Raw genomic sequence first — 14,607 nt, 5'->3', positions numbered from 1 at the left:
GGGGCGCGGGGGCGGGGGGCGGGGCGGCGGCGGCAGGGGACGGAGGGGGTGTGCAGGCGCGGCGGCGGCGTACGGTTGGGGAATAGGTGGAGTGGGGGGGGGGAAGCTTACTAATGGCGCACCTAGCAGTGGTGCGCCATTAGAATGTTTTTTTGCCAAAAAGTAAAAAAAAAATTACTGGCGCGCTCTGTCGCCGGTGCGCCATTAGTAGTTCTAACTACTAATAGCGCACTTCGCCAGGATGCGCCATTAGTATGTTTGAAAAAATGAAAAAAAATTGTTTTACTAGTGGCACACCTTTTTCCTGGTGCGCCATTAGTGTCTTCCACACTAATGGCGTATCTCCACCTGGTGCGCCATTAGAATATAGTAGTGGGGCACCACTTCCCTGGTGCGCCATTAGTGTCAATCCTATCTTTAGCCCTTTTCCTAGTAGTGGCTAGGAAACACGGTAAAGAAAGAGAACCATGGGTTCAGAAACCCATGCATTTTCCTCCTAAACCATCCAAGAAAAAGGATGATGAGGATTTTGAGCGCTTTGCTGAAATGATTAGACCTATCTTTTTGCGTATTCGTTTGACTGATATGCTTAAAATGAATCCTTATGCTAAGTACATGAAAGATATTGTTACTAATAAAAGAAAGATACCGGAAGCTGAATTTTCCACCATGCTAGCTAATTATACTTTTAAGGGTGGAATACCTAAGAAACTAGGAGATCCAGGAGTACCAACTATACCATGCTCCATTAAGAGAAACTATGTTAAAACTGCTTTATGTGATCTTGGAGCCGGTGTTAGTGTTATGTCTCTCTATTTATATCATAGACTTGATTTGAATAAGTTGACACCTACTGAAATATCTTTGCAAATGGCTAATAAATCAACTGCTATACATGTCGGTATTTGTGAGGATGTGCCTGTTGTGGTTGCAAACATTACTATTTTAACGGAGTTTGTTATTCTTGATATTCCCGAGGACGATAGTATGTCTATTATTATTGGTAGACCCTTTTTGAATACTATAAGGGCTGTTATTGATTGCAACAAAGGCAATGTCACTTTTCATGTTAATGGTAATGAGCATATGGTACATTTTCCGTGGAAACAACCTCAAGTCCACAGTATAAATCCTATTGGAAAAATTCCAACGATTACTATTGGATGTTTTGAATTCCCTCTTCCTACTGCCAAGAAGAAATATGATATTCTTATTGTTTGGGATATGCATATCCCCGTTGAGGTAACTTAGTGTTATTCGAAAATTCTCCGGTTTCATGCGATTCGGAAAGAGTTTGTTAACAAGACTAGATCAACCTTGTTAGTGGATTCCTTTTGATGAGCATGAGATGGATGAAGTTAGATATCACAACTCTCTGTACCCTGTTTTTACTTTCTGTTATTTAGATTAAATAAAGCAAAAATAGTATTTTCTCTCTGGTTTCTGAATTATCCTTGCAATAAAAAATACCCCGAAAATAAAAGTTCTCCAAATGTCCTGAAAATTTTATATGGTTTTTTCTGTAGGTTATTTAAGAATATTTGCCACTGAGAACACACCAGGGGTACCCACCACTTGGCCATGAGGGTCCAGGGCACGCTCCCTGCCTTCTGGACCCCACATGGGTCCCCTCCACTTATTCTTGCACCCACACACTTCGTCTTCCTCCAGAAAAATCCTCCACCAGCTCAAACCCGAGTTCTAGCTCATCTTGCTGCCATTTTCGATCTCCTAGATCAAAGCTCCATTCACAAAACTACTTTGGGGGATTGTTCTTCGGTATGTGACTCCTCCAATGGTCCAATTAGTTTTCGTTCTAGTGCTTTATTTATTGAATTTTTTTGCTACTTAGGTGACCCTGTTCTTGATCTTGCATGTCAAATTTATGTGGTCAAAAGTAGTTTTAATGCATGATATGGCCTCTAGGCATTTGTGGGAGTAGTTGCTATCAATCTTGTTGAGTTTGGTTCACTTTTATTTTGAGTCACTTAAAATTTCAGAAATTTTTCAGAGAAAGAAAATGATGAAGAGATTGGTGAGAGGCTCTTCGAGCTGAAGCTCGAAGGATAAGCAATGTGAAGAGAATAAGAAGCCCAAATATAATCTCCCTCGCACTGTGGAGGTTCGGCCGTTCGAATGGCCTTGTGATGAGTTCTTGAGAGCAGCCGAGATTTATGATGACTTTTATTATTTGGCTGAGAATGCAGGCCTCGTCGACTTCCTCCACGACCAGCGCGAATAGTATCTCCTCCTCACTAATATTTTCGTGCAAATATTTTACTTTCATGCTAAGAAATCACCACCTTCAGTGGAATTTCACTTATACGATGAGGTTAAGGAGATGTCACTTTATGATTTTTGTCGGGTCTGTAAGATAACCTTTGAGGGCAGCATAGAGGAACCTCATCATAATGATGTGGAGGGGTTTATTGATACAATTGTTGTAGGGGAAACGAGGAAAGTTCCCGATGCAAGAATTACTAGCATACATTTTCCTATTCTGCGTTATTTTGCAATATTTGCTAGTAGATGCTTAATTGGTCGTGGGAACACTAGAAATCTTAGTGCCCCTGATATTGTTATTTTGCGCCAAGCTTTGTTTCGTGATACAACTTTCAGCCTAGGCACTATTGTTGCTAAATAGTTAAATATGAACCGTCTAAAGGGCCCCATCTTTGGAGGCATCTTTGCTTCACGCCTTGCTGCACACTTTAGGATACCTATTAGGCATTATGAGAAAGAGGAAAAGTTGTTGCCCCCTATTTTTCTATATTATAAGAGTATGGTAGCACATGATTCTATTGTTAAGGATACGAAGAAGGTGCTTAAGTATAGATTGATTTTTTATAAAAACTACTATGAGATTATTACCTTGCCTGCGCCCTCTTTTTTTAACATATTTTCAGGCATGTACCTCGTTTTACCGGAGGCCGTTCATGCACACTGGAGCCAGACACCAGCTCCAGAGCCTGAGCCGGAGCCACCCCTTGACCCTTATCGACAATCTATTTATCAATGGGATCCGGAGGAGATCGCCAACCAGTGGCACCCAGAGGACACTTCTCCGTGCACCGGAGAGGGCATCTTTTAGCCATGGCCATAGACCAACTTAGGCCAAAAGCCTAAGCTTGGGGAGTACGTATTTCTCATCGACATTACATTCATGTTCACACACTCATGCCAGTTGTCGGTGCTCATACTTTTTCATTGTAATATCCATGCTAGTTTATTTTCTTTTCTAGCATTCTTCTTGTGTGTTTGAAAAACCTTAAGAAAAACCAAAAAAATTAGTTGTAGCTTTTAGCTAGTTTACTTTCCATGCCTATAGTAGTAATTAAAATAAAACCCAAAAAGATTTCTCGTTCTTCTTTTTCTTGTTGGGAGCTTTCCCATGTAAATAGTTTTATTTCTTTATTTTCTTTGGGGGTCGAGAGGAGAAGACCATGATGAAATTGTTGAGTGGCTCTCATATGCATTATTATTGATCTAACAAAGAGCCCATATTGCCTTGTCTTCTCCTATGTATTGAATGCTTGCAGATTCCATCTTAGTCCAATGCACGTGCACTGTTATTATTATCCACACCGTTCAGTCGTGCAAGTAAAAGGCAATAATGATGATATATGATGAACTGTTTGAGATGAGAAAAGCTGGTATGAACTCAACCTATCTTGTTTTTGTAAATATGATCAGTTCATCGTTCCTGATTCAGCATATTATGAATGAAACATGTTTACAATGACAATTAGATATTATAGTTGCTCATGCCATGCTTAATTAGCTAGGAGTTTATAATGGTTTACCTTGCGTGCCAACATGCTATTAAAATAATTGTGATGTGGTATGATAGGGTGGTATCCTCCTTTGAATGACTCGAGTGGCTTGACTTTGCACTGTTCATGCATGTAGTTGAAACAAAATCAACATAGCCTCCACAATATTTATGTTCATGGTGAATTATATCCTACTCATGCTTGCATTCAGTGTTGATTAATTTTAATGCATGTTCATGACTGTTGTTGCTCTCTAGCTGGTCGCTTCCCGGTCTCTTTATAGCCTTCACTTGTACTAAGCGGGAATACTGCTTGTGCATCTACTTCCATAAACCCCAAAAGTTATTCCATGTGAGTCCACCATACCTTCCTATATGCGGTATGTACCTGCGGTTCCAAGTAAATTTGTATGTGCCAAACTCTAAACCTTCAAATGAAATTCTGTTTTGTATGCTCGAATAGCTCATGTATCAACTAGGGTTGTCTATATCTTCCATGCTAGGTGGGTTATTCTCAAGAGGAGTGGACTTCTCTCCTCATTCACGAGAAAATGGATGGTAACCGGGATGCCGAGTCCCATGGTCAAATTAAAATAATTGCAAACAAAACTCCGCCGGGATTGTTGTTAGTTGGAGGCACCCATTGTTTCGGACAAGCCATGGATTGATGTTTGTTGGTGGTGGGGGAGTATAAACTTTACCATTCTGTTTGGGAGCCACCTATAATGTGTGTAGCATGGAAGATATCGAGATCTCTAAGTTGTTATGTTGACAATGAAAGTATACCACTCAAAATATTATTTATCTCTATTTCAAAATTGAGCTCTGGCACCTCTACAAATACCTGCTTCCCTCTGAGAAGGGCCTATCTATTTACTTTTATGTTGAGTCATCACCCTCTTATTAAAAAGCACCAGTTGGAGAGCCCCGCTGTCATTTGCATGTATTACTATATTTTACATTAAGTATGACTGTGACTTGATCTCTTTTACCATGAATTACAATGTTTAGTCATTCCTTGAACTTCAGAGGTGCTCTGCATTAATGTTTTGCAGTCTCAGAAAGGGCTAGCGAGATACCATCTTGTTATATCATATTATGATTGTTTTGAGGAAGTGTTGTCATCCGAGATTTACTATTATTGCTCGCTAGTTGATTATGCCATTGATATGAGTAAACATGAGACCTAAATGTTATTGTGAATATGGTTAGTTCATAATCTTTCCTGAAAACTTGAATGCTGGCTTAACATATTTATAACAACAAGATCAAACAGATTTTGTAAAAGTTTTTCTTTATCACTTTCAGTTTGTCAACTGAATTGCTTGAGGATAAACAAAGGTTTAAGCTTGGGGGAGTTGATACGTCTCCATCGTATCTACTTTTCCAAACACTTTTGACCTTGTTTTGGACTCTAACTTGCATGATTTGAATGGAACTAACCTGGACTGACGCTGTTTTCAGCAGAATTGCCATGGTGTTATTTTTGTGCAGAAATAAAAGTTCTTTGGAATGACCTGAAACTTCACAGAGAATATTTTTGGAATATATATAAAATACTGGCGAAATAATCAACACCAGGGGGCCCACATCCTGTCCATGAGGGTGGGGCGTGCCCACCCCCCTGGGGTGCGCCCCTGTCTCATGGGCCCCCTAAGGCTCCACCGACCTCAACTCCAACACTATATATTCACGTTCAGGGAGAAAAAAATCAGAGATAAGGATTCATCATGTTTTGCAATATGGAGCCGCCGCCAAGCCCTAATCTCTCTCGGGAGTGCTGATCTGGAGTCTGTTCGGGAATCCGTCGCCATCGTCATCATCAACCTTCCTCCATCACCAATTTCATGATGCTCACCACTGTGCGTGAGTAATTCCATCGTAGGCTTGCTGGACGGTGATGGGTTGGATGAGATTTATCATGTAATCGAGTCAGTTTTGTTAGGGTTTGATCCCTAGTATTTATTACGTTCTGAGATTGATGTTGCTATGACTTTGCTATGCTTAATGCTTGTCACTAGGGCCTGAGTGCCATGATTTCAGATCTGAACCTATTATGTTTCCATGGATGTATACGAGTTCTTGATCCTATTTTGCAAGTCAATAGTCACCTACTATGTGTTATGATCTGGTACCCCCGAAGTGACAATAATCGGGACCACTCCCGGTAATGACTATAGTTTGACGAGTTCATGAATTCACTAAGTGTTAATGCTTTGTTCCGGTACTCTATTAAAAGGAGGCCTTAATATCCCTTAGTTTCCAATAGGACCCCGCTACCACGGGATGATAGGACAAAAGATGTCATGCAAGTTATTTTCCATAAGCACGTATGACTATGTTCGGAATACATGCCTACATTACATTGATGAACTGGAGCTAGTTCTGTGTCACCCTATGTAATAACTGTTGCATGAGGAATCGCATACGACATAATTATCCATCACTGATTCAATGCCTACGAGCTTTCCACATATTGATCTTTTCTTAGTTACTTTACCGTTGCCACTTTTATAGTCACTACAAAACCAATACTATTACTTTTGCCACCATTACCGTTAGTTCCATATTACTTTGCTACTAAATACTTTGCTATAGATATTAAGTCTTTCAGGTGCGGTTGAATTGAAAACTCAACTGTTAATACTTAAGAATATTCTTTGGCTCCCCTTGTGTCGAATCAATAAATTTGGGTTGAATACTCTACCCTAGAAAACTTTTCCGATCCCCAATACTTGTGGGTTATCACGCCGCTGGACATCCCTTCTCTATGTGTCGTCGTGGGTGTGCCTGTTCTGTTGTGGGGCGCGATTGAAAGGTTGAAGAGACTAAGGTTATAATGGAAGCGAGAATTGAAGGGGAAGTCGGTCAGCCAGGAATATCGGCAGGCCTTGATAGCAGTTCTAATTTGCAGCGCGTAACTCCATCGTGCCGCACGTAACCGCATCGCTTGGCAACGCGCGCGGCGCAACCGCATGCATATGGGGCCCCCGACGTGATCATGCGCACGCCCAACCGCTGGCAGAGCGCGCGCGGAGGGACGTGAGCAGAGCGCTCCGCGGTGGCCTCAACTGCGAGCAACCATATATATATATAATGCACAAGGAAAAGTTGTCCACAAGCCGAGCACGCCGACGGATGCGAGCAGAGCGCGTCAACAGATGCGAGCAGATCGCGCCGCGGCGCCTAACGGCTGGCAGAGCTTGCCGAGGGACGCTTGCAGAGGCCGTCATAGTGATACGTGGAAAATAAGACGAATTGTGCAAGCGATGTCGGAGACATCAAGCACGAATCTGATTAGAGTTGCGTGTGCGATACGTGGCATACAGTTGATCCATCCGAGTTGTTTGTGATGGAATAAGCCGTGTGTGTTGCGGTCAAATGCTTTCTGGTATATAGCCTTAAATTTAACCAAAAAAGTGTTAATTCACGTTACAAAAATTGTATAGCTAGAAACTATGTTCAAAATTGTATAGTTGAGTAGTTGTGAATTTGAGAAATACTTGTGTTAAAGTTTGTGATTCCCGTAGCATGCACGTATGGTGAACCGTTATGCGATGAAGTCGGAGCATGATTTATTTATTGATTGTCTTTGAGGGAGTCCTGGATTAGGGGGTGTTCAGGTAGCCGGACTATACCTTCAGCCGGACTCCAAGACTATGAAGATACAAGATTGAAGACTTCGTCCCTTGTCCGGATGGGACTTTCCTTGGCGTGGAAGGCAAGCTTGGCGATGCGGATATTCACGATCTCCTACCATTGTAATCGACTCTATGTAACCCTAACCCTATCCGGTGTCTATATAAACCTGAGGGTTGTAGTCCGTAGGCAATCAACTCCATATACAATACCATAGGCTAGCTTCTAGGGTTTAGCCTCCTTGATCTCGTGGTAGATCTACTCTTGTAATACCCATATCATCAATATTAATAAAGCAGGACGTAGGGTTTTACCTCCATCGAGAGGGCACGAACCTGGGTAAAACATCGTGTTCCCTGCCTCCTGTTACCATCCGGCCTAGACGCACAGTTCGGTACCCCCTACCCGAGATCCGCCGGTTTTGACACCGACATTGGTGCTTTCATTGAGAGTTCCTCTGTGCCGTCACAATATGGAAGGATGCCTCCTCCCGTCTTTAAAGACGGCGCCGTTGCTAAGGGAGCCTTGGCTGTCCGCCAAACCCTTCGGCTAGGTGGTTTCCTCATGACCGCCTGTTCGGCTATTGCACCGACGGTGACCTCTCGGGTCATCAAAAGAAACCTACACGTCAGCTCGGAGCTTGTCGAGCAGCTAGATCCAATGGAGCTCTCTTCCGTAAACAAGCTCTTGGATCGCATCGCCGCCCTGGGGGTCGCTAAGGATTACGACCAGGTTGGGCTTAAACCCGATCTAAGAGAAATTAACTCTCCCCAAGTCACCCACCACGTTGCTGTGGTAGAGACGCAGTGCGGCGACCCTTCATCTATTTTAAGGACTAGCTACGTCCGAATTCCCGACCCCTCCAAGCCGGATACTCGCGGAGGGGGAGATGAAACTCAAGACCTCAGCCTAGGATCAGGCAATGGGCCAGATTCACTGGACAACATCCAAGAATCCGAACTTCAGAGTTCAGAAACTCTTCGGCCTCCGAATCTTGGATTGGGTGAGGTTTCAGATTCAACGACACCCGCCCACCCGATCATAAGCGATCTCTCCCAAACCAGGCAGAGGCCCGAGGAAACAGTACATCATTACTGGGCCAGATTCCTCCTGGTTATGAATAGGATAAAGGATTGCCGCGAGGAAGATGCAATCTCAATTTTCTGCAGTAATTGCACGGACAAGGGAATCCTTAACGCTGTAAGTCGTCGTGATATCACACGCTTCGCTGACTTGGCGTCCATAGTACAAAAATACTGTGCGATGGAAAGCGCCGGGAAAACCGAAATAAATTTTTGGGATAATCCGGCCTTGAATAGTAATCCCGTCCGAACTAAGAGGGTGCATTATCATAGGACACCCGGGATAAACACCAAAAAACCAAAACCCTCTACAGGGCATGGAACCGTATTGGAAAGATGGCTTGATGGACCCTGTAGAATTCACAGTACAGAAGACGCCACACCAACTCATAGCCTTAGAGCATGTTGGATACTCTGGCAGGTGGCCAGCCCAAGGACACCAGTACCATTCTCACAATCTTCGAGACTTTCGCATCAAACAATGTGTGAAAAAGAACACTCCGCAGCCTCGCCGAAGTCTATCAAGTTGCAACAATAAATCCATGGAGCGACACTGCCATTACCTTCAACGCAAGTGATGAACCTAGATTCCGAACAGCCCGAGCACCAGCCGCATTGGTCCTCAGTCCCATAGTGGACGGCTTTCGCCTCACCAAGGTGCTCATGGATGGAGGCAGCGGACTGAACCTCATTTATGAGGAAACCCTTCAAAAATGGAAATAGACTGGAACCGCGTCGAGCGAAGCAGCACAACCTTTAGAGGAATAATCCCCAGTCGGGAAGCGCGCTGCACAGGAAAAATCACACTAGATGTGGTGTTCGGCATGCCGGATAATTACAGGTTCGAAGAAGTCACGCTTCAGGTGGCCCCGTTCAAAAGCGGATATCACGCTTTACTAGGGCGGGAAGCATTCACAATCTTCCAAGCAATACCCCATTACGGGTACATGAGGCTTAAGATGCCCGGGCCGAACGGAATTATCACTCTAGCTAGTGATCCGGACGTAGCACTCCGCGCCATAAACAAGACGGCCGCATTAGCCCTTGAGGCACTATCTGAAGCCTTAGCGGCCAAGGAACTGACTACGCTGCGCTCCACGGTTAACAGGGATGATGTGATACTTGACAAGAGATCCAAATCGACATCCTTCAAGCCAGCTGACGAAATAGTCAAATTCCAGGTCCATCCAACGGACCCCAATAAAACAGCTTCCATTGGGGCATGACTGAACCCTGATGCAGACACCACACTGCGAGAGTTCCTACGAGAGAACTGGGACATCTTCGCCTGTCACCCTTTAGACATGCCAGGGATCCCACGGAGGCTGGCCGAACACAGCTTAAATATCCTAAAAGGATTTAAACCTGTCAAACAAGCCCTTCGGCGTTTTTCCGAACCTAAGAGACAGGCTATGGGAGAAGAGCTAGCCAAGCTATTGGAGGCCGGATTCATCAGAGACATAAAACATCCGGACTGGCTAGCAAACCTGGTGAAGGTACCAAAGAAGGACAAATCCTGGCGCCTGTGTGTCGATTTTAAAGACCTTAACAAGGCTTTCCCAAAGGATCCCTTCCCCCTCCCCCATATCGATCAAATTATCGATGCCACCACAGGACACGATTTGTTGTGTTTCCTCGACGCATACTCCGGTTACCATCAAATCAAGATGGCAGAATCAGACCAAGCTACAACAGCATTCATCACACCATATGGCCCATTCTACTTCAACACAATGCCCTTTGGGCTGAAAAACGCCGGCGCAACATATCAGCGCATGATCCAGACATGTCTGGCAAACCAGATCGGCAAAACAATGGAGGCGTATGTGGATGATGTGGTCGTCAAATCAAGACATGTCGAATCCCTAGTAAATGACTTGAGGCTTACATTCGATAACCTCCGAAAATATGACATCAAGCTCAACCCAGAAAAATGCGTCTTCGGCGTTCCAGCCGGAAAGCTCTTGGGCTTCATTGTATCTGATAGAGGAATTGAAGCAAACCCAGCCAAGATCCGAGCTTTGTCACAATTGGATGTCCCAAAGGACCTTAAAAAAATACAAAAATTAACCGGATGCGTGGCGGCTTTAAGCCGCTTCATCTCCCGCTTGGGAGAAAAGGCACTACCCCTTTATCGCCTCCTTCGGCGCACCAAACACTTCGAGTGGACGGGTGCCGCCACAGCCGGACTTGATGAAATAAAAGCCATATTGGCAACAAACCCAGTCCTGGCCGCGCCGAACACCGGCGAACCAATGTTATTGTACATTGCAGCAACACATCAAGTTGTCAGCGCAGTGCTTGTTGTCGAGCGGGAAACGGATGGACACAAATTCCCCCTTCAAAGGCCGGTCTACTACGTATCCACTGTCCTCACTCCATGCAAATCACGGTACCCGCGTTATCAAAAGATTTCATACGCGGTATTCATGGCATCTCGGAAGCTACGACACTACTTTCAAGAGTGTTCCATAACAGTAGCCTCGGAAGTACCACTCAACGATATTATCAACAACCGCGATGCAACGGGTCGGATTGCAAAATGGGCCATCGAGCTTCTCCCGTTCGATATAACCTATTAGCCACGGCGAGCTATTAAATCGCAAGTTTTGGCCGACTTCGTCGCAGAATGGACGGAGGCCGAGCTCCCTAAAGAGTACGACACATATTCAAACTGGATTATGCATTTCGACGGCTCCAAAATGTTGGCCGGACTGGGGGCTAGCGTCATCCCGACGTCCCCAATAGGAGACACAGTACAATATGTGCTCCAGATCATGTACACGGATTCCAACAATGCAGCCGAATATGAGGCCCTCCTACATGGTCTCCGGATAGCAGTATCCATGGGTATTCAGCGCCTAGAGGTACGCGGGGATTCAAACCTCGCGATATCCCAAATAAATGGAGACTTCGACGCCAAGGACCCAAAAATGGCAGCTTACCGCAACGCCGTCCTAAAAATGTCAGCTCGGTTCGAAGGGGTGGAGTTTCACCATATAGCCCGAGAAAACAATCAAGCAGCGGACGTCCTGGCACACATCGGAGCAAAACGCGATGCAGTCCCCTCCCAACATCTTTTTGGAAAGATTGTTCAAGCCATCCGTAGCATGGGAGGGGGAACCCCCAAATAACAGCCCGGACCCAGCCGCACCACTCGACGCCAAACAATCTGACACAATTGGAGGCTCTGCCAATGAAATTACACCTTCAGCCCACGTAATAATGGCGGTTATCGCCCCGTGGACAGAACCATTCCTAGCCTACCTTACTAGGCAGGAACTCCCGGAGGACCAAAACGAGGCCCGCTGCATAGTGCGGCGATCTAAAGCCTACAGAGTCCATGAGGGAGAGCTTTATAAGAAAAGCACTACCGGAGTCCTTCAAAGGTGCATCTCCGAAGAGGAAGGGCGGAATCTTCTGGCTGAAATTCAGGCCGGACTCGGTGGTCACCACGCCGCTGCTCGGTCCCTTGTTAGCAAGGCTTTCCGTACAGGCTTTTATTGGCCGACGGCCCGGGCAGACGCTCAGGACCTAGTCCAACGATGCGCTGGTTGCCAACTTTTTGCCAACCAAAGCCATATGCCACCCACCGCACCACAAACTATACCCATCACCTGGCCTTTTGCGGTCTAGGGGCTTGACATGGTTGGACCCCTTAAAGGTGGGACCGATAGGAAAAAATACTTACTGGTCATGGTGGATAAATTCACCAAATGGATAGAAGCCAAGCCTGTTAAAACGGCCGAATCCGGACCTGTGATAGACTTCATATTCGGGGTTGTACACCGTTATGGCGTCCCCCACAGCATCATAACTGATAACGGTACAAACTTTACCGCCGACGAGGTAAAACTCTGGTGCAAAAACATGGGCATCAAGCTCGATTATGCTTCCGTCTATCACCCACAAACCAACGGCCAGGTCGAACGTGCAAATGGTCTTATCATGAGAGGCATTTAACACAGACTGGTGCGGTCCCTCAAGGAATCTAACACGCACTGGGTAGAGGAGCTCGACTCCATGCTATGGGGGCTGCGGACCACGCCAAATCGCACCACCGGATACACAGCATTTTTTATGGTGTACAGCGCAGAGGCAGTTCTGCCCTGCGACATAATTCATGACTCACCTAGAGTGTGCATGTACAAAGAAAGAGAAGCCGAGCTCGATCGGCAGGACAACTTGGAAGCCTTGGAGGAGGAGCATGACGTGGCAAAAGCACGTTCCGCATTTTATCAACAGCAGGCCCGAAGATATCAAATCAGAGAAGTACGGGCCAAAAATTACAATGTTGGCGAACTAGTTCTACGCCTACCGGATAAGAAAAAGGACAAACTTAAGCCCAAGTGGGAAGGTCCATTCATAATCGACCAAGTCCTGACTGGTGTGGCGTACCGCCTGCGAGATGCGTCGGATAACTGACTCGAGCCGAACCCGTGGAACACCACCCGTCACCGAAGATTCTATGCCTAGCGCCGGACTCTGTGTTCGTCTCCTTCCTCTGTGCATTTTTTGCATTTTTCTGTCTTACATTTCTCTCCTTCCCCTCTTTTCTTTTATAGCCCATAAAGGCTCATCTAGTGACGCGCCACTCGCGCTCATTAAACCTGGGGGCTTCTTTAACAAAAGCTTATTTATACGGGCTTCACGCCCAACACATGCGTCAAACTTCCACATGTACCTTTTTTCTTCACCATTATATGCATCGATATGACTTAAGTTTTGGTCAAGCTGGGTTGCCTGGCTCATGTGCTTACCCCTACGTTCCCGATTGTTCGGCTAGGCGGTAAAGGGAGCACCTCTGCGATTGTTACTGTCGGGTCAGCCGGATGTGTACCTCAGACTGGGTGAAGCCGGAAGCTAGCGTTCTTAAGGGAATATTCGTTTGGTGAAATAAAAGATGATCTTTTTACTCATTTTATGCGCCCCTAGATGCTTTTTTTCCGCGTCTCTTCACGCAGTCCGGACATGCACCTTAGGGCATGCCTCCCAGTGAAAGGAACCCTTAATGGAACTATTCCCTCTGGAAGATGTTTCTTACTAACCATGTAATATAACATAACTAGTTGGGCACTTGTCTGATAAAGCACTGATGACCCCTACGCCTGGTCTCCACGCATACCCTAGTTCTTATATAACCGCTAGGGTATTCGGACACACTCCGGACCGTCAGGTCCCGAGGTTGAAGCGAAAAGGTCGGCAATGACAAACGATCTACAATCCGGCTAGAAGGCATTATACATGTCAATTCAAAATTACACAGTCATTCTGACTGATTGTATTCCTCTTCTATACCATCTAACAGGCTGTCTAATTTGCAGTCCTGCTAGGAATACTTCGCGGCCAACTCTACTTGGTCGTATACTAAGCTTACAAGGATCTCCTTCCCATCAGGCCCCACTGGTCCGACCTCGGCCATGTGGTTTGGGTCAGACTTCGTAAAACGGGTCTTCACCATGGCCCAGGCCTCCCTAGAGCCTTGTCGGCAGGCCAATATCTTCCACAACCGGAAGCGCCGCCGAGCTCCCTTCAGCTTCTCCGCAAGCTCTCCAACGCCCTCGGGCACGGAGTGGGCAGGCCACAAGGCTTGGGCAATACCCTGCATCGCCTGCCGAATTCGCCCGTGCAGCTGCAAGAGTTCGGGAAGAAGGTCACCCGTAGAACCGGGCATCTCCTCTGCAGGACGACCTGTGAGCATACCTACAGACATTACTCTGTTAGTCGACTTCCTCGCCGAACTCTTTTTTCAAAGTTCGTTCAAGCACTTACTAAAAATGCCGTGTCGAAGCAGCTGATTCTCCTTCGTGGAGTCCGACAGCTGGCCACAAACATCTTTAGGTTCGACGTCCAGCTTGGTGTTGGCGTCCTGAAGATCATTCTTCTCTTGCCTCACCTATGTCAACGTACTCTCACCGGCCTTTAGCCGGCGTAAGAGTTGTTGCTTGTCCGGATCGAGTCCGGCGCCATCTGCAATATGATTTGTCAGATTTGCACCCACACCGCACAATACTAATCTTTCAAAGTGTATCTTACCTGAGGGGGTCTCTTTGGGCTCCCCTGCTGCGGCTACTGTGGCCTCTAGTTGGGCCTTGCACTTTTACAGCTCCTGGG

The sequence above is a fragment of the Triticum dicoccoides genome, chromosome 3A (assembly GCF_002162155.2).
Source record: "Triticum dicoccoides isolate Atlit2015 ecotype Zavitan chromosome 3A, WEW_v2.0, whole genome shotgun sequence".
Taxonomy (NCBI): domain Eukaryota; kingdom Viridiplantae; phylum Streptophyta; class Magnoliopsida; order Poales; family Poaceae; genus Triticum; species Triticum dicoccoides.
The sequence above is the reverse complement of the archived record's forward strand: the minus strand, read 5'-3'. Positions refer to the sequence as shown.